Source organism: Eleutherodactylus coqui, chromosome 8 (genome assembly GCF_035609145.1).
Source record: "Eleutherodactylus coqui strain aEleCoq1 chromosome 8, aEleCoq1.hap1, whole genome shotgun sequence".
Lineage (NCBI taxonomy): Eukaryota > Metazoa > Chordata > Amphibia > Anura > Eleutherodactylidae > Eleutherodactylus > Eleutherodactylus coqui.
In genome coordinates this window covers 55,606,709-55,627,621 of record NC_089844.1, presented here as the reverse complement: position 1 = coordinate 55,627,621, position 20,913 = coordinate 55,606,709, and the positions used below count along the sequence as shown (strand labels likewise).

At 43.9% G+C, this 20,913-nt stretch overlaps 1 protein-coding gene across 4 annotated transcripts in view; it reads left to right on the top strand.

Moving 5' to 3' along the window:
* Nucleotides 1–20,913, top strand: part of MAP2 (microtubule associated protein 2) — a 251,527-nt gene that overhangs the window by 108,944 nt on the left and 121,670 nt on the right. For all 4 annotated transcript variants that reach the window (XM_066575645.1, XM_066575643.1, XM_066575642.1 and 1 more), the window contains exon 3: nt 9,871–9,933. The gene's annotated coding sequence lies outside the window, so the exon portion shown is untranslated. The remainder of the gene's footprint in view (nt 1–9,870; nt 9,934–20,913) is intronic.

The window sequence follows — 20,913 nt, the reverse complement described above, 5'->3', positions numbered from 1 at the left end:
TATTTGTAGCAGTATGGCATGGATATGTTATATGGCGCTATAGTATGGGAGCACAGTTTTGCTGTGTAGGGACACAATGAAATATACGTATACTGCTGTATGTACCCATGCAAGTATAAAATAACATAGCATTTCTATAGCTCTTGCTCCAATAAGGAAAAGAATTACAGTGCTAAATACTTGCTTTAGTTACATGATGTCATCGTGGTTATGTCATCATTGCACCTTATTGCCCTTGTCCTATACTTTCCACACTGTGTGCTGTGATTTTGTTGCGACAGGTTAATTTCCCGTCAATATATTCCCTCATTACACAGAGAACATTAGCTCCTTGTTCACAGATGGCGAAGCTGTGCGCAGTTTAAAACTAAACCTTCCGCTCCCAGAGATGCCTGGAGAGCATTGGCAGACTGAGGTTTAACGTCTTCCATTAAAAGGAGGCCTAGCTGTAACTCTCCGCAGCTAAATTCTCTCAAAATCTCAGTTTAATCCACGGTACTGATTGCTAAACCCTTACACAAATGTAAAAGGGTCCAAACGTTCTAACATCGGGTCAGCTTTGAACCCAGATCCTTTAAATTATATTTTCTTTATATGTTATTAATTTGACATTTATATTGTGTTTAGGGATGCATAGCAGTATATACTGGCATAATAATAATTAAGTATAAGGCAGTATATGGCTTAACAAGCCATAGGCAGTGTTAAAGCTAATGAAGTGTTTATTTAATTTGACACATTGAGAGTCTAGAATGAGTCTGAGATAGTAGAGATGCCAAATACATGGGTTTGTAGAAGAAACACTAATGTAAAAAAAAGGTTGATTGAATAGTGTATCAACTATAACAGTGGTCCCTAACCTTTTTGACACCAGGGACCGGCTTCAAGCAAGACCATTTTTACAAGGCCCGGCAGGGTTGGGCGTGACATAGGCAGGGCTTTGGTTATATGGGGCGGGGTTATGAAGGGGGTTGGAGTTTAGTGCATTCTTATTCAATTATGACATTTAGAATGTCCTGGCAGTACACACATAGGCAGTATATAATCTATCCCCCCCAGCACACACATAGGGCAGCATATAATTTATCTCCCACCCCCCCAAGTAACAGCCCCCACCCCTCAGTAATAGACAGCCCCCACCTCTCAGTAATTAGCAGCCCCCTCCCCCTGTAATAAGTAGCCCCCAACCCCAGTAATAAGCAGCCCCCCCCCCCCCCAGTAATAAGCAGGTCCCCTCACCCGTAATAAGCAGGTCCCCTCACCGGTAATAAGCAGGTCCCCCCCCCCCCCAGTAATAGGCAGGTCCTCTCCCAGTAATAGACAGCGCCCCCCCACAGTAATAACCAGCCCCCCCCAGTAATAGGCAGCCGCCCCAGTAATAGGCAGCCCCTTCCCCTGTAATAAGTACCCCCCCCAGTAATAAGCAGCCCCCCAGGAAGCAATCCCTCTAGTAATAAGCAGGTCCCCTCCAGTAATAAGCAGCCCCCCCCCCAGTAATAGGCAGCCCCTCCCCAGTAATAAGCAGCCCCCCTCAGTAATAAGTAGCTCCCACCACCCCAGTAATAAGCAGCCCCCCCCAGTAATAGGCAGCCCCTTCCCCTGTAATAAGTAGCCCCCCCAGTAATAACCAGCCCCCCAGTAATAGGCAGCCGCCCCCAGTAATAAGCAGCCCCTTCCCCTGTAATAAGTAGCCCCCCCAGTAATAAGCAGCCCCCTCAGTAAGCAACTCCCCCAGTAATAAGCAGGTCCCCCCCAGTAATAAGCAGGTCCCCCCCCCAGTAATAGGCAGCCCGTTCCCCTGTAATAAGTAGCCCCCCCAGTAATAGGCAGCCCCGCCCCCAGTAATAGGCAGCCCCCCCCCCCAGTAATAGGCAGCCTCTTCCCCTGTAATAAGTAGCCCCCCTCCCAGTAATAAGCAGGTCCCCCCAGTAATAAGCAGGTCCCCCCCAGTAATAAGCAGGTCCCCCCCCCAGTAATAAGCAGCCCCCCCAGTAATAAGCAGCCCCCCCAGTAATAGGCAGCCCCCCCAGTAGTAAGCAGCCCCCCCCCAGTAATAGGCAGCCCCCCAGTAGTAAGCAGCCCCCCCAGTAATAGTCAGCCCCCCCAGTAGTAAGCAGCCCCCAACCCATATACTTACTACAGCGTTGCTCTCTGTATGCTTGCCCTGACGTCAGTGTGCAGCCCGTAGCGCTTCCTCCCCGAGTCCTCTCCTGCGGAACTAATGAGCAGGGGACTCGGGGAGGAGAATCCTGGCTGCACACTGAGGTCAGTGTGCGCCGGGATCAGCGGGATTACCAGCGGGGAGCTGCGGCGCCCCCGCTGGTAATCGCTTCAGTGGTCAGCGGCGTCGGCACGCCGCGGGCCACATAGCACAAGGCAGCGGGCCGGATTCGGCCTGCGGGCCTTGTGTTTAGAGCAAAAGTTCCCGGCGGTGCTGCAGACCGGCGCTAAACACCCAATGGCCCGGCCCCGGTCCGCGGCCCGGTGGTTGGGGACCCCTGAACTATAACATAACTTAGACACATCTAGGATAACATTTTATGTACCCAACCGAATTCCAAATAGCCCAATTTGTTCTCTACTTGCAGGTCAACAACACATTTTGAGAAACCAAAAAAATTTGCCTACAACCTGTCTTTGTTTCCAAACATTACTGATGTAAAGCACCATCAGGAGCACTCTTGTATGTGTAATTACTTTCATTGATATTCTTCTTGGTCTTCTTTAGTAGACCACTTGCCACATATATTATATGGAGTAAGGGTCTACTTCCATTATCCCCTACATGGGTTACACTAAAATTCACTTTTATCACCTATCCATAGGAGAGGTGATAAATATCTGATTGGTGGAGGTCTCACCGCTAACACCCCCACTGATCCTGAGAATGGGGATACTGTTACCCCCATCCTTCTCAATGCAGGATCACTGCACCCCCTGCCTTTGGATCGGTCATAAAAGTGACCTCTGGTATAAACACTTTAAATAAATAGAGTTTTTCTTATTGTGTATACATCTATTACATGTATATAACAGCATTCTAAGGGCTTACTCAGACGGGCAATATCCCTGCACAAGTTCCATCCCATTGCAATATGGGCAGAACTCACTCTGTAAAAGAACCCATTTATTTGTATGAGTTCATGCAGATGAGTGATTTTCACTTGGACCAATGGTCCGAGTGTGAAACATCATCGCATGTCTTATTTGTTATGTCCGCTGGACGCACCACGTCTCAGCATTGATGCACTAGTTCTGAAGCCGGAAATACTGTGCTAATGCGCACACGGGAACACCAAAGGACAGTGAACTGGGAACAGGACTCATGAATAGACATAAACCAGCAACTGACAAACGCTCAAAACACTCACCAGCATACTTGCACACTTAGCCAGATGGAATAACTATAGACTGTATGAGGTATTAGTTCATATTTTGGGCAAAACAATTAAGCCCGCGAGCCCACTTCAAGGGTCCTCGTTGTCTCGTGGGTCCCTACTCAAACGAGACAACTAACTGCAGGAAACCTGCCTGCAAGCAGGTCGATCATCCCCGTGTTGGAACCTAAGGACCTAACTAGCTCAGAGATGGTAAACGATTCAAAGCAGGACAGGATGCAGTTCGCACAAACACACCAGGGATTGCATGCAACACAGAACAGAGCTGTTCATACCACATGTCTGGCCACCAGCACAGACCTAACAGAACACATCACTGTTCACACATATACACTGAACATGCCTGTTCACACCTATACACACACAACACATAACAGGCATGCAAGAAACCCAAACCCTAGAGTGAGGGGATACCAGCTTCCTCTTCCAGAGGGACTGGTATATATATGCAGCAGACCAGTGGAGATTGGCTGGCTGGAAAAATCCACACCCAGCCAGCACAATTATTCCACACCTGTGAAGTACAACAGGTCCCAGCAGCACAACCTAACACTATTTTTGTGTGAGTTTTGAACTACAATAGCACATTGAGTGTCCATGTGCTGTCCAATGCAAGTTGTGTATGAGAATCTTGGACGCAACTCATTCTCGAACGTGTGAATAAGGCCTAAGAAGAAAGGAAGAAAGCTGAAGAGGAATGTTAAGGTTCGTTTAAGGTTAGTTTACACGGGTTGATTATTGGGCCCAAACATTCCTATGAATGCTTGTTCTCCCGAAAATCGGGGTGTGTAAAAGGAGAAACAATCCGTCGATGAACAAGCAAGCGCTCATTCATGGACTGATTGTGTCATTTAGGTGAGCATTAAAATGCTCACAGGTCGGCTGGACATCTCCCCGTATAAACCAGACATGTTCAGCTGATCAATGACAACTATATGGGGACAAACAATCTTGTTAAAGGGGTTGTCCCGCGCAGAAACGGGTTTTTTTTTTTTCAACACCCCCCCCCCCCCCCGTTCGGCGCGAGACAACCCCGATGCAGGGACTTAAAAAAAAAACAGCACAGCGCTTACCTGAATCCCCGCGCTCCGGTGACTTCTATACTTACCGGTTGAAGATGGCCGCCGGGGTCTGCTCCCTCCGTGGACCGCAGCTCTTCTGTGCGGTCCATTGCCGATTCCAGCCTCCTGATTGGCTGGAATCGGCACGTGACGGGGCGGAGCTACACGGAGCTACACGGAGCCCCATAGAGAACAGCAGAAGACCCGGACTGCGCAAGCGCGTCTAATTTGGCCATTAGACGGCGAAAATTAGACGTCAACCATGGAGACGGGGACGCCAGCAACGGAACAGGTAAGTGAAAAACTTTTTATAACTTCTGTATGGCTCATAATTAATGCACAATGTACATTACAAAGTGCATTAATATGGCCATACAGAAGTGTATAGACCCACTTGCTGCCACGGGACAACCCCTTTAATGATCGGTTGCTCCTGTACAGGAGATATAAGTTGCCTGTGTACACTCAGGAAACGAGCGCTGACCGACCTGCGGTCAATGGTCGTTAGCATGGATAGATTATCTACTCATGTAAAAGGATCTTTTGGGTATTCCTGGGTATTTGTACACTAGATATTTATATATTCTTGAGTGCGTCAATTATTTTACCCAATCCTTGTATATCAGTACTCTAAGAAAACAAGCTGAAATCACAAATTACACAAAATATAATCATTGCTGATTGTCTGCTCTACTTCAGCACACTCCTACAACTTCATCTCTGAGCACAGCTTGACATTAGGTCCTGAGAATTGTTTTCAGAATACATGGAATTGAAGAGAAGTCAATTGCACCAATATTAAAAGATCCTCCTGTGCAGTTGGCAATCCATGTTGATACATTAGTGTATATATATATATTCTCATATGGGGTGGTTTAACCTGTTCCAAGGTCACTCATATAGGGGTTGGACAGGTAGTAATCATAACCGTGTTTCACTTCTTTAGACAGCTGTAGTCCATCTAGCCAAATAAAAAGGGAATTGTAAGCATTCTTGCCAACTCAGTTGAAATGTCTAGGAGACTCCTTGAAAATGGGGAGCTTTCCTAGAGTCCCGGAAGAACTGAAAAATCTCCCAGATGCCCTGCATACTTTTCTTCATTCTTCCCCTTGTCGTCAGGTACTGCCACATATAGCTTCCTAATGCTGTGCAGGAGTGGAGAGAAACACAAAACGGAAAGAGGTGACTAGTGTGTCTGGACATTTGGTGTCTAACCCTGCATACTTACCACTATATAGCTTTCATTCACTGCCACATGGAACCTTACTGCTTATCTTGGTCTGCACTTTTTAACTGCCTTTTATTTGTCATCTTGTGCTCAGTCATTTGAAAGATTTTGCGATCTTTTTGCATCAAGTTTTAATGGCCATTAACACTTTATCATCTTCATTTGCATGTAAAAGGGCCTCCGGGAGCTGTTTGCAGAGCCCACCCTGTGATTAATCATCGTTCTCTTCAGGGCTGCCAGCAGATTACAATGTTAATCTGCAGTGGAGATAACAGCGTGTGGTCTATTGAGAGATACTTTATCTCTCACTAGCTGAAGGATGGATTTTAAGTTCACCTTAAAATCGTCGTTCAAGCGAAAACTGCCTGATGCCTGCATTTACATGTAACAGTTATCGCTCATTTTCAGTCGTTTGAACGAATTCTGAGCGATACTCGTTACGTGTAAATAGGGCTGTTCTATTCTCTTTTGTGCACTAACTGTGCAGTCTATCTGAATTGCACTAGTTGCAATTACTTATACTATGCTTGTGTTGTCTATGCCGACTTTAGCCTGGGATCTGTATACAGAGGAATCTATACTGGGGTCTATTGTAACTGGGTCCCCAGCAGTAGGCGCTGCCGGACGGCTTGGGATAGACCATACTGGTAGGGGCAATGATGGTTCAGCCATTAGGGCCGGAGGCCCTCTTACCAGTGTGGGAAACTTCTGGAAGAATGCCCTGCCACATCACTGTGTAGGCTTCAGGTGGCAGGTTAGAATGGAAGGTGGCAGAGAACACAATGCAGTCTTTATTTCCAGGTAATGTTGTATGGCCAAAACGATCCGGGTCTTTTGTGGTGGTAGCACATAACAACAGCGGAGACAACCTTCAAAATACTCTTCAGCTCTGAAAATGTACCATGAGTTCATCGCCAGTAGCGAGACAATGGCAGCCCACGAGTATCTCCGAATCAATGAAGCTCACTTCTGCCCAACAGACAGCAGCACCGCGTTACAAACGACCGGCAGTACAGAGGGTCATTAACTTTCCTTTGTCCAGCAAAGTAGTCATGTTATACAAAGTAATCAAACTATCTCACTATATAGATATGAATATACTTAAATATGGATATAGATTCTGGCTGCATCATTAGGTGGCTTGATCCAACTGTAGCTACAAATCTCATTGATGAAGGAACAACGATTACGTTTTAAAGTATTGCTTTAATTTCAGCAATCTGGCATTAACCCTTTACAATCCACTGTATGAACTCTGAAGACTTTATGATTTAAGGCTGTACAGCTTCGATGTTGGAAGACGTCCTTTGGCGGTTCTCTTACTATATATTGCCAGCCTCTCTGCTGTCGGAGCCTATCCAACATGTCACCTCATGCAGTACTGGCTTTAGCCAGCATATAGCGCCATTGTATAACAGCAGAAAAAGAGTAAGCCCCCTAGGAAAACGAGAATACAAACTGGATTGGAAAGGGTTAATGTTTACAGGCCTAGAGAAATCCCAGGAGCCAGGTAGCCAATGAGCCTGTAAAAATTGCTGCAGTTGCCTAATTTTTGAGAGTTTTCTAATTAATTTTTATAGGGGTTCTTAAAGGGTATTCCAGAACTTTTATATTGATGACCTATCTGTGGCATCGATCTTTAATATATCAGATTGGTGGGGGTCTCAAACCTGGCACCCCAGCTGATCAGCTGTTTACAGGAGCTGGGATTCATCGGGACTAGCACATCTCCATGCATTGTTCAGTGGTCTGGAATCGTACTGCAAGCTTAGTCCCATTCCAAGTGCAGTACTTTTCACGACCACTACACAATATATGGAGCTGTGTTAGTCCAAATGCATCACAGCTCCTGCAAACAGCTGATCAGCAGGGGTGCCATGAGTCTGACCTCTGTTCATTTGATATTGATGACCTATCCTAACTCCTAGAATACTGCTGTAATGTCTGACTATTTCTATAATAAAGAGTGGTTCTTAGGTCAATTGACTCCTTCCCAGCCCATGGCTAAATGGTGATGATCAGTAATGCCACAAGCAGATAATAAGAGGCCATTCATACTAAGATTCTAAGGCCGGGCTCACAAGACTGAATTTGAATTGCCGATTCCGCAAACGGCGTCTGCATGGACTTTTCACAGTAAACTGGGGGGAATGAAAAGATATGCATTTTCAAATTTTCCTTCACACTCGCAGATACAAATTGCATATTCACGAGCTGGAGAAAAATTGCAGCACGCTCTATTTTTTCACGGAATCCACGTGGACGGCCTCGATTGATGTCAGTGGAGGGGTCCAATCCGCAGTGCATGCGCAATTAACATTGTGTATGGGCTGCAAGTACCCGTTTCATCACTAAGAAATGGTGCAGGATGTACTGCGTGTGACCGCCTGCGAGCCTCAGCCATCATCCACAATACTGTTAAGGGAGGTACGCAGGGTCATCGGCCGGGCTCACGGACGAAATTCGCTGTGGACCTCTCGCATACGGACTCCAACCCGCTCGGCCTAAGATTTACACAAAGTATCCATGAGTCATATACATTTTTATATTAAAAAATGTATAAAACCTTAACCCTTTGCAATCCAATTTTGGATTCAGGGTTTCCTAGGGGACTTTCTCTTTCTGCCATTATAAAATGGCGCCGTCTGCTGGCTAGAGCCAGTACTGTGGTATGAGACATGCTGGAGAGGCCCCCGACAACAGAGCGGCCAGTAATATACAGTAAGAATACCCTACTGGACGTCTTCCGGCATCGGAGCTGTACAGCCTTTAATCAGAATGTCTTCAGACGTCAGACAGTGGATTGGAAAGGGTTAATTCACGTAATTCACGAGTGGATATTTTTAACAACTTTTTACCTCTCTGTTTGTAAACGTTTTTTTTGTGGGATTGAAAAATGTATCCTGCTACTACTGCTTTTCTGTCCCACAAAAAAAGCGCATGGAAACCTATACTTTTTTTTTACAGTCAATGGAAATGTATGGAATCGTACGGCTGAACATATTCCTAGTTTAACGTATACTATTTCTGTTATCAAATGCCTACAAAACTTTATTGTGAAAAACATTTAATGTAAAAATGGACACAAGCGTATAGAAACGTATGGCTATCATTTAAGGAAGATGTTTCAGATACTGTATGCTAAAAATGACATATATGTTTGCATACGTCTTTACATGCCCGTTACATGTATACATTAACCGTAGATGAGACTCCCACTGTGATCAGCCCTCACTGACAGCACAGGCTTCACAAAGTTGCTGAGCGCCGTGTATTGTCGCCCAGTTCAGTGGAACGCTTTGTCTTGTGACTCGGTATTGGAAGAGAAGGCACCAAGACGCCCTGCTCCTGAGACATGACTGGCTTGATGCAATTAAAATGCCTGTCAGGTAGTTGACGCTGCAATCTTGTGACAAGCCGCTCTACATAGACACCAGGGCAGCTTCACGGTGAAAGTGAGCGATGACGCGCCTCTTGTCTGCTCTTCCTTCTAGAACATTCCAGACCTAGAGGCGAGCTTCTTCGTATTCCTAGATTTCCGTCATCATTCTATCTCTTCTGCATCGATTTACCCTTTTAATTTCCTGGCTGTCCTTTTTTTTTATTTACCCATCCACCTTAATTCGTTTCCTATTCTTTGTTTCCATCATCTCTTCCTTCCATCTTCGCACCTGCTCATTTACCCATCATTCACCCCTTTCTCTTTCTTCTTCCTACGTCCCTCCTCCCCTTCTCCAATATATGTTTTTCTCCTCTCTTTCCTCCACCGTTTCTTCTTTTCTCCCCAACCCCCTCCTCTTTTCCGCCCTCCCTCGCCCCTCTCTTCAGTACCACTGCAGGCTTCATAGAGACAGGCTGGTGGCTCACACAGTCCTAGGCAGCGAGCTGGTGGAGAAAGAAGGGAGGGAGTGAATAAAGTGTATCGCAGCCTCTGTATTTCACATGAGGCTATTAACCAGTTCTGCCAGTACCTTCTTCCTAAGCATCAGCTGAATTAAAACAAAGAGCATTATGCTGCAGTGCCAGGGAACAGAAGGTGTGTTAAATCCACATCATTGCTGTCTACAGAGCTTCGTTCAGCACAGGGACTTGCATCTTCCCAGTGCTTTGTACAAAAAGAGAAAAAAAAAACAACAAAATCTAACATCTCGTCCTCTTGTCCCCTTCTGTTTTATTTCTCTAGTTCCTGCCTGATTCATCCTTTTGTTCCTGCCTCTCAGTCCTGCTCCACCATCCGGATAAAGAGGTATTTATGCCAGTTCTTCACTATCTTGCAAAATGCTATTGTGGCTGTATAGATCACCGGACATCCATTGCCATCACCGTAACTTATTTGTTGCAGTTTAACAAATAGGAGACAATTTTGTTATTAGCCGCCTTGCAGCTTCGAGGCCTTTTAAAATCTCGATTGTTTATACCAAAGCCATATGCATTGGGAAATATAGTAAAGGATTAGTAAATCTTGCATTTATTATGCTGCATTGCCTTAACCCTTGCATGCAGTATGGATTATTTTCTTCTAGTGTTAAGCCTTTCTACAGCAAGCTGCATTTGCGTGTCGTCGGCAACCATGGAGTTAACTGATGCCGTATCCAGTTGTAATTGACAGTTGCTCCGTCACCATTGTTAGAGATTTTTGCCATTTTTTTTTTTTTTCGCTGCATCATCCATGTATTGCAGGACCAAGTGAAGGTGCAGACGGATCTTGCTGCTGAATCAGCAGCTGGTACTAGGCCTTTATCGCCAAAGGGCTAGCTATATATGCAAAATGTGCACATTTCTCTGGACAGTAAAGCTTAATTGTTATTGTATATCTCGATTCTATGATATTGTCTACGGCGATTTATAACCTAATTAACGGTTTGTATATTGCAATCTATATGTCATGTCAGATCTGCAAATGTTCTTTTTTACAGAGGTTGTATTGGATGCTAGTGCTTAAAGGATTGAGGTATTTGGGACAGCAGATATGGGTTTGTGTACTGGAGTATTCAACCTTTATTTGCTTATTTCCTATTTCTATACTGCATACATTTGATATCCATTGTAAAGAATACTAGACAACGACCTGTATGTAGTCTTACTCCATTGCTGGTGTCCTACCCGGTCATAATGAAATATGGTAATATTACATGAGATGATAACTGCATCATCTATCAGATCTTGTGGGGAAATAGCTGTTTCATTCGGAAGCACAGTGTTGATTAATATGCCCGTCAGGTGCATGTAGTTCACTCCTGTTTGCAGTCTACAGTTGTGAGATGTCACATGTTAAACCTAATGTTTATAGCCTCCTTTGATAAATATGGTTGCTGATAAAATATTAATAATGCACTATAAATGAAGATCTGTAGAAAATGATGAACAAAGCATTTGCCTTGCAAGGAATACAAAACAATTAACAAGGTTAGAGACGGCGAGAATGGGCCGATCTAGATCTGTCGTCTTATGGTCAAACTGTGCGCAAAAAATTTACATCGGGACATACTGTAGACATATGTGATTATTGTGATCGTTTGATCAGAATGCTCTTGTAACTAAAGCACAGCCAGCATTAAATGCCCAGTCAAGTTTATGGTAAACATTTAGATAACTACTTGATAGAGGTTCAAGCTATAATAGTTCTAAGTGGCTTTGTAAAGGCACACTTAGCCGAAGGGCATCAAAACATACTGTAGAATTAATATGGGGAAGAAAAAGTAGGTGGAGCAATCCTGAATTGGTGTCTAGAGATTTGAGGTGATTCAATGAGGCCGTGAGCAGGAAAAGGAGGTGAAGTTAGAACGGAGGTGCTGCTAAGTGCACGCCTCACCCAGGTGGGTTGGAGTGAGATGTTGTGTGGAACAACCTTAAAAAGTTTGGTACATGAAGATACTCTTGACAAGAGAATAAAGATTGATAACTTTATTATATAAAGCACCAGTAAAGAAATGCATTTCGAGGCAGGAGGCCTCTTCCTCAGCCAGCTGGGATACGGACTAAGAATGATAACAAGGTTTAAAGAAAAACAAAGGGAAGGGGAGAAGTTACTATTTTGTCCTTATTCTTTTACTTCTCCCCTTTTTCTTGTTTTTTATACTTAAACCTTATTATTATTATTCTTAGTCTGTATCTCAGCTTGGCTGAGGAAGAAGCCTTCTACCTCGAAACGCGTTTCTTTGCTGATTCTTAACTAATAAAGTTATCAATCTTTATTCACTAGTGAAGAGTATCTTCATTATTAGGGGTTGATCCAGGGATTAGTCTGATTGCTATTAGGGAGTCGGGAAGGAATATTTACCCCAAAAGGGCTAATTGGCTTCTGCTCTTGGGGATTTTTTTGCCTTCCTCTGGATCAACAACACAGGAGGATAAACAGGCTGGACTAGATGGACATTGTCTTCATTCGGCCTTGCAAACTATGTTACTATGTATGCTACTATGTTCATTGGAATGTTGCACCGTATACAAGGCTTTTTATGATTGCTCCACGTAAAACATATTGTAAGCTTGGAGACTCTGTGTTAGCCATGATACAATTAACAATTGTACTTGCTATTTAAAGTGAACATGTCACAATTAAAATAGAATCATAGAATGGTAGAGTTGGAAGGGACCTCCAGGGTCATCGGGTCCAACCCCCTGCTCAGTGCAGGATTCACTAACTCATCCTAGAGATATTTGTTCGAGCCCTAACACGTAAAGGATGAACTTCCAAAAGAGAAATTACATTTTTGGTCCAGAGCTCCCTTAATGTCAGGATTTTCCAAAAAAGACATTATGAGACTCAAAAGGTTCATTAAACCTAAAATAGAAGAGCTGCTTATACCGTTCATTGACTTATATGAAAATGTTTTTGTATATTCCAAAAACTGGGGCTATGGGACAAATGTTTTTGGATGTCTTAGAAGTAGTCTCATTTATGAACAAAACAGTCAAGTTCTGCCTAACACAATTGACTCTTCATAGGAAACAATAGATTGTGTTCAACTGCATAGCAAAATGGAATCTGATAAACTTTAGAGTCATAGCCCTTTTCCACGGGCTGACAATCAGGTAAACGACTGCATGAGCGTGACATCAACACTAAGGTCGCCAGCATTCGTGCAGAGCGTTCACACTGTCTGGCTTCAACATTGGATCGCGGCTTATCGCTCAGCGCTTTACCTTCTATGTGGATCTCTGAGCGGGGAGTCTTTACAGAGAACGACAAGCCAACGATCCAGCAATGGTTTTTAAGCTGACTGAAAGGCAGCTGTAAAACCCGCAAACGAAAAGTGACCAATTTTTGTGCCTTTACACTGCATGATTATCGCTCAAATCTGAGCGATAATCGTCTCGTGTACATGACCCATACGTGTCCCTTGAAAGAACCATTGAAGAACACACCACATGAAGTTTTATATTAGTTTTCAAAAGTTTTCCCCTAGGTACAGAGTGCATATCTTTAATCAAATACCAGTCTGGAAAGTTGTCTGAAGAATGTGTACGGCCTGCCACTCCATGCTAGTATAATAGCTTCTCGGCACACATAATGGGAAGTGCGTTTTTTAAAAAACATTGGTTCCCTGTAAACTTAAGCCTATACAAAAATATTGAAAAATACCGTACTGAGCCGCGCACGCAGTCATAATTTACATCACATATCGTGAGTCTGCAGTTAGCACCTCTTAGTGGCAATTTTAACACAACCACAAGTCTCTCGGTGAATATATTCACTGTGGAAATAAAGCAGAAGACGTGTTAATTATACCCAACACTATCAGTAAATGAAGCAGCAGTTTTGGATGGCTGTTGTCCATGTACAAAACTTTATCTCGAAAGGATTTTCATGTTCTATTAAAATAATAAAGTTACGAAATTGCTAAGGTTGAAAAAAATACAGAAATTCAGCCCTGAACAGACTAGGCAAGGGAAACCACTAGAGATGAGCGAGTATACTCGCTAAGGCACATTACTTGAGCGAGTAGTGCCTTAGCCGAATATCTCCCCGCTCGTCTCTAAAGATGCGGGGGGCGGGGAGCGGCGGGGGAGAGCGGGGAGGAACGGAGGGGAGATCTCTCTCTCCCTCTCTCCCCCCGCCGCAACTCACCTGTCACCGGCGCCGGACCCCGAATCTTTAGAGACGAGCGGGGAGATACTCGGCTAAGGCACTACTCGCTCGTAATGTGCCTTAGCGAGTATACTCGCTCATCTCTAGAAACCACCATTAACAACCGACATTCACTTTGCCCTTGTCAAAGGGGTGTGTCCCTACATAGTCTGGTACGGTCATCACTGATTGGACAATGTCACACTGTGTAGGACATGCCCCTAACTGATACCGCCCAGCTGTCAATTTATTCAGAAATTTCTAGGAGGAATAACAAAGGAACAGCACAATGTAGAGTAAAGATGGTCTAGAATTATTAAATGGGGAATAGAATTATTTACTAGAACACACGTGTCGAGAGCCGATAGGTCCTTTTTAACATGCTTGCCACAAAGGAACATAACACAATTGTTCTGGGTCCTATGAAAGGGCATTTATTTTTTTGTTCCTCACAACTACGTTTCTCTGTCTGTCACACCCCTACATATCTAGCTATCTAGTCTTTGTTTTATACAATATGTTGTATAACCCGCTATTGTCTATTGCTGTCTCTTATTTAGCTTACAAAGGGCGATTATCGCCTAAATTCTCACAGTGCATTTGGGCGATAATCGTCCCATGTATACAAGGCCGAAGACAGGGCACTGAGCGAGAAATCACTCACCTGTCAGAGCCGCACTGTTTTTAGCAGAACTAAAAACCAAGCAACTATCGGGCAACTATCGGGCCATGTAAACAGGAGCCGCTCGATGTTTGAGCGACTCCTGTTTACTATGAATAGATCTCGGCAGCCGTAATGATCCGGACTAGCTCCACCTCCATTCCTTGTGTTAAACACAGGAGTGACAGTTAGGTGGTTGTAGGACGACTGTTGGGCGCTCATTCACCTAACATCCGTCTCGTGTAATGCTACCTTGGGATCCATTTAGAACTGCCGATTTCTCGCTTGAACGAGCAAACAATCTCAGAGTTCGCTCGGGCAGCCTGTTTGTACAGGCAGATACATCGTTGGCTTGTTCACACGAGAAATCATTCAGTCGTTCACATTCATTGCAATCGGTGTTTAAACCAAAAGATTAGTGAACGAGCCAACGATGATTTTTATATCTGCATAAAATGAGGGAAAAGCAAATCATTTATCATTTGATCATTGGTTGTGTTTTATGATCATTCATTTTCACTTGTTTGAACGGTTTTTGAAAGGTAATCGTTTCGTGTTTAAAGGCCCTTACTCTGTCTTTTCTCACTCCTATTTCTTGGCCTCAGCTACTCGTTGTGGCTCTTCCTTTCTTGCATTCCTTTGTTTTATCCTGTGATAGCTTAGTGACACCCTGCTGGTTTGACTGGAGGGTTACAGAAATATCAGCTTAGTGGAACAATGGAGATAGGTCTATACAATGAAAATCCATTTTATCAAAAGGCTAATGCCTGTTAAAAGTGTACATGTGTAAAACATAGTGAATTGGAGGAGGGCCCTGTCACCACCCAGATGTACATGGCTCCATTAAACAATATTTATGTCATTTTACAACACAAAATCGCATTTCTTACACATTCATACAGCCATATGCGAGTTCCATCCTTAAAAAAAAGGCCAAAAAATATGTTCATAGATCCCATACACTGCATGTGCTATTTTGCTATGTGAGAAACTGGTAAGAATAGGACATGCAGCAGTTCTTTTCACACAGACCATCAATCTATGTGAAAAATGGACTGTCAGAATAGTCTTAAAGGCTATTATGGGGTCATGTGCTGCACATGGAATACACGGACAATACACAGCTCAAAAATACAGCCATGTAAATGGGTCCTCAGGGCACAGATTGAAGACTCAAAAGGCAGGAGAATATAAGTAGGAAATTACAATTATTTTTATTTTGTACATTTAAAGGGGTTGTCCAAGATATATTGAAATTTCAGCGAAATTAAAAAAAAAACAAAACTAGAGATGAGCGAGCACGCTCGAATACAGCAGTTACTCAAGCGAGCATCGCTCTTTTTGAGTAACTGCTTACTGATCCGAGTGTGCTCGGGGTGGGGGGGTTGGGGGGGAGCAGGGGGCGGGGTGAGCAGCGGGAGGTGGAGGGTAGATCTCTCTCACTCTCACCCCCGCTGCCCCCCCCCCCGAGCACGCTCGGACCAGTAAGCAGTTACTCGAGAAGAGTGATGCTCGCGTGAGTAACTGCTGTATCCGAGCGTGCTCGCTCATCTCTAAAAATAATTATCATAGCTTTGGTCCTCCCTACCATGCTATGTGTATAGTCTGAGCATGCTCTGGCCAGCGATTGGCTAAAGCAGTTACATGTGTATATGGACACGTCTCAGATGCAGCATGTAAAAAAAAGACTGTCAGGGAGTACCAGAGGTGCAGCACTGCATCGGGTGGGATCATATAACAGAGTTTAGGTTATTTTGTTTTTGTTTTATTTTTTTACCATTTCCTGCCCTTTCAGAAATTTTGGACAACCCCTTTAGACATGTTTTACTGATCAGAAGGCAAGTATAGACATTTTAACAACATTTACAAATAAGCAGAACTCTAGGCAGAATACGAGTTTTGGATCCCCCAGTGATATGCAGTAGTTAAAGGGCCAAATTTCTTTTAATTCCTTATGAACTAGTCCCCCAGTATATATAAGTTGGCAAGTATTACCTTGTTTTGTTATTTCTTTCTTTCTGAAACTTGGAGTCCTTCTCATCAGGTGGGTCATGTGATCTCATTCTGACTATCTGACATTTACTTGGCTTCATGTTCTCTCAAAATGTCAGTTTTTCATTCAGTATAATTCCTGTGTGATGGACTCTACTACACATTCTCTTTAGAGAGAGGCACAGAAACTTCTATCACAGTTACTGGTGATGATTAGAGTCTCCTGTCACACAGTTTTAATGAATAATAGTTCAGCCAGTGATAATCACAGTGTCCTCTGTGCAGGCAGAAATGGTACAGTCTTTAGCTGTTGAGGTGTTGTGCTGATGCATCATCAGATTGATAGCACAGAATAGTCAAAGAGAAAGCAGGGACAAATCTCAACATCAATATGCTGCCTGAGCATCAGACAGGAGGTTGCACTGCATAGAAGTGATTGCAATATATATAGGAGACCTCCAGAGTGTCACAGGCAATTAGGTAAGGGGTGCAGGGATGGAAAAATGTGTTTACTCTATATTGGAAAGTAACTAGAGCCACAAGAGATAACAAGAGTACCATAAGTCTCCAAAACTTGAAATCCCTTCGTTCTGGTGCTAGTGCATAATACCCAGGACTGAAAGACCAGGCAGTTGTTTGCATGTCGTACCAACCACTACAGGAGAAAAAGCCTGCATGACTCCTAGACCCGCCCCCTCTCATATGACTTCCCTACTGTAGTACCAATGAAGAACATTGGGTGCCACCTTCAAACAGGCTGCATAGCAGTAAGAGGGATAGCCTATATGGTGTATAGATTGAGAGCAGCTTGCTTGGCAGGGGTGATCTAGTCATTAAGCAGTAATGTATTGGAGGTCGTAAAGGAGCATTGCACACTGCAACTGAAACGTAAAGTAATGGCTACAGTAAAGTGGCTAAAATCTATCTGTAATCATTTGATAGCCTTTATAAAAAAAAAGCGCACAGCCTAAACTATATCATTAGATCATTGCACCTTGCCCATAAATGACTGGGCGCCACTAGAAAACATCCCTCTCCTGCAATCAATTGTTGTGTAAAGATGTCAAGGGAAATAGAAATAGCGAGTGAGGTGAACAGAATTATGGATGCTGCAGTTAAATCAATTATCTTTCATTTGTATCTCACCTCGAGGTCTCAACAGCAGATAAGACGTAACACTGCTCTTCTTCCGGGATGTGGAGAAGAAAATCCTATGTACAAAAAGCAATATAAGGCACCAAATATTATTCCACTGTAGAGATGAGCGAGCGTACTCGTTAAGGCAAAATACTCGAGCGAGTATTGCCATTTTCGAGTACATGCCCACTCGTGAAAAAAGATTCGGGGGCCGGCTGGGGTGAGCATGGGGGAGCGGGGGGAAGTGGGAGAGAGAGAGATCTCCCTCCCGTTCCTCCCAGCTCTCCCCCGCTGCCCCCCGCCCCCTGCCGGCCCCCAAATCTTTTGGAACGAGCGGGCATGTACTCAAAAAATGGCAATACTCGCTCGAGTATTTTGCCTTAACGAGTACGCTCGCTCATCTCTATTCCACTGTTTTCTGAATAAGTTTCCCGTTATACCATGTTTATAGGCTAATTCTGTAACAGAGCCCCTACCCACCATGTGCCATTTATAATACTGGTGACTTATGTGATCGTGGGTCCTCTGGGTCCCCTAAGGCCCTGAAAACAACTGCTACCCCTACACTCACTATGGCTACATCTCTGAAAAACAGGATTCAAATATATCTGTGACAAATGAAAGAGTATCCTTTAGTAATTCTTACCTCACTGGTTTTCCAAAAGTGACATCCACTCATCACCATCTCTCAGATAGTGTAGGGTTTATCACCCAACTTGTCTAGACTCTACAACTGCAGATTTCCATATGTTTTGCCCATTGCTATTATGGAGCTGTTATAAGGCTTCCATTCCAATGGATGGAGCCTTTACTGTACGACCATAAATACCTCCGATTTCATACAGAGGTATATGAGCTGCTGTATCAATAGAACTTTTCTGCATGAAGCCTGCACACATAGGGGCACATTTACAAAGTGTGGTATGCCGAATTTTGTTTGCGCCTCTTCATGTATTAAGCGTACCGTGCGCCGGGCGAAATCGCATTAAGCCTAGCATCTGAAATGCCAGGCTTAGTAAATATGGAATCGCAGTGTGACCTTATGCAGGCTCTGTCGCATGGTATATGCACAGAGCTGTGTGTTCCAGGAATGATAACTATTTAAAGGGGTATTCCAAAGATGGGTCATTGTTTTCAATTTTAACCCATGCATTTGCTCCATTCATTTAAATGGGCTAACAAACATAGCTGAGAGCAGCGCTCGACTATTTATCTGCACCATAGAAAGGAATGAAGGCGTTGCTGCAAATGTGCGGCCAGAGGCTCCATTCCCTAATACAGTACAGATATGAGAAAATGGATGTTGAAATGTGAAATGGGGGTGGGGCACGGGCCACCATTCTTGGGATTGGTGGGGTTCCCAGTGATCGGAGCCCCACTGATCTATCAGTTTATACCCACCTACTCAACGGGTGAAAACTGAAAAAATGACACTTTTACACGGCCAAACAATTGGGTATGAACGTTTGCGAAAACATTCATTTTTTCCTATCATTAGGTCATGTAAAAGTGCAAAAGATGAGGCGATGAGCATGCAGACACTCGTTCTTTGGCTGAATGTATTGTGTTTGCTGCAGAACAGCCGATGTGCTGCCGACAATAATAATACTGTATTGGAGACAAAGTATTGTATTAATGATCATCCGTCTCCAATACAGCCGGGATCAGCCTGTGGTAAGAGTTTTTCAGCAAACGCTCATCTCATTGATCAGCACATATTTAAAGGGGTTGTCCAGGGCTAAAAAATATGTCTAATTTCTTCCAAACACAAATCCTTTGTCCATGGGTTGCAGATCAGCCCTCATTCACTTCAATGAAGCTAAGCTGCAATACCAAACGCAACTCCTGGAGCAAGAGTGGCGCTGTGCTTGGAGGAAAGCAGCCATATTTTTCTAACCCTGAACAACCCCTGTAGACACCTGCAGCAGATCGGTTAAAATGGCTCTTAGATATTGCACCCTTAACAGTGGATGTATGGCACTGTATACCCTTTCTATAATGCTGTACAGGCGCCCCATGTACGGTACTTAGTAGTTATAACTTAGCTTTCCCAGAAACAGATATAACCAGAAATGCGCCAACAACTTGACAAAAGATGACAATTTAGGGCTTAAACGGACGGGAGCATGGGCTAATACGCTTGCCTCTACGGAGCGGATAAGCATATTAACCAGTGATTTTTTATGTTTTCTGACTATTCAAACTCTGCGCTATTGCGTGCAAGTTTGAAAAAAAAAAGTGGGACGATAAGTCCTGCCCTATCTACATGTGAGAAAGATAGGGCAAGTCCTATCTTTTCTCGTGCGTAATATTAACATGCGAGAATCCTGGAATCCTGCCACTCAAAACGAAACCATGTAAAGAAGCCCTTAACCCCTTCAGTGGCAGGGGTACCATGTCATGCCTCACAGGGCAGGTCTTTTAAATGAGTCAACAATGCAATTTAATCTCGCAAGTATTTGAAAGCACTGTACTACTTTGACAGTTAGTATTATGGCAGGGAAATCTCTGGGGCTTGCTGCACTGAGTATGCAGTAAAAACCCCAGAAGATTTCAGATGACAACTCAATGCTCTGCACATTTCAGCACTAGAGCTGTCCACGGAAATCTTCCGGGGTTTAACTGCATACTCAGTGCAGCAAGCCCCAGAGATTTCCCTGCCATAATACTAACTGTCAAAGTAGTACAGTGCTTTCAAATACTTGCAAGATTAAATTGCATTGTTGACTCATTTAAAAGACCTGCCCTGTGAGGCATGACATGGTACCCCTGCCACTGAAGGGGTTAAGGGCTTCTTTACATGGTTTCATTTTGAGTGGCAGGATTCCAGGATTCTTTTTTTTTTACTGGCAGCGCTGTGTGCGGGTTATTCGCACTGGAGTGTCAGTACAACATGCAGCGCAGATAATGCAGTGTGTATTTTACTAGACTGTAGCGTTTCCCTTTGGGCTCCTTCATAAGAGCGTATACCCAAAAAAATGTATTTGTGCTATGAACAAGGTTGATTTACGTGCATATTGGCGCACTGTACTGTGTTTTTATGCGCTCGCAGTGCCAGATGTGTTCTTTTCCTGTGGTTTTGTGCAGCTTTTGTGCTCGTTTGCGCACTTCCCATAGACTTCTATGGGGACCTTTGCTGCGCAAATACCCAGAAAAATGGGGCAGGACCTTGTGAAGCCGCCATTTAATATACACAGTACCAAAACATTCAGATGCATTGCAACAATTTGCCTTTTTCATCTAAGGAAGCGATCTAATGAGCTCTGGAAAGTTATAGCGTGGCAGATAAAAGATACGGAGCTATTGATCTCTGTTCCTTCTTCCCATTATAATGGAGACCCCGGTTGTTATCACGCTGCATGTCT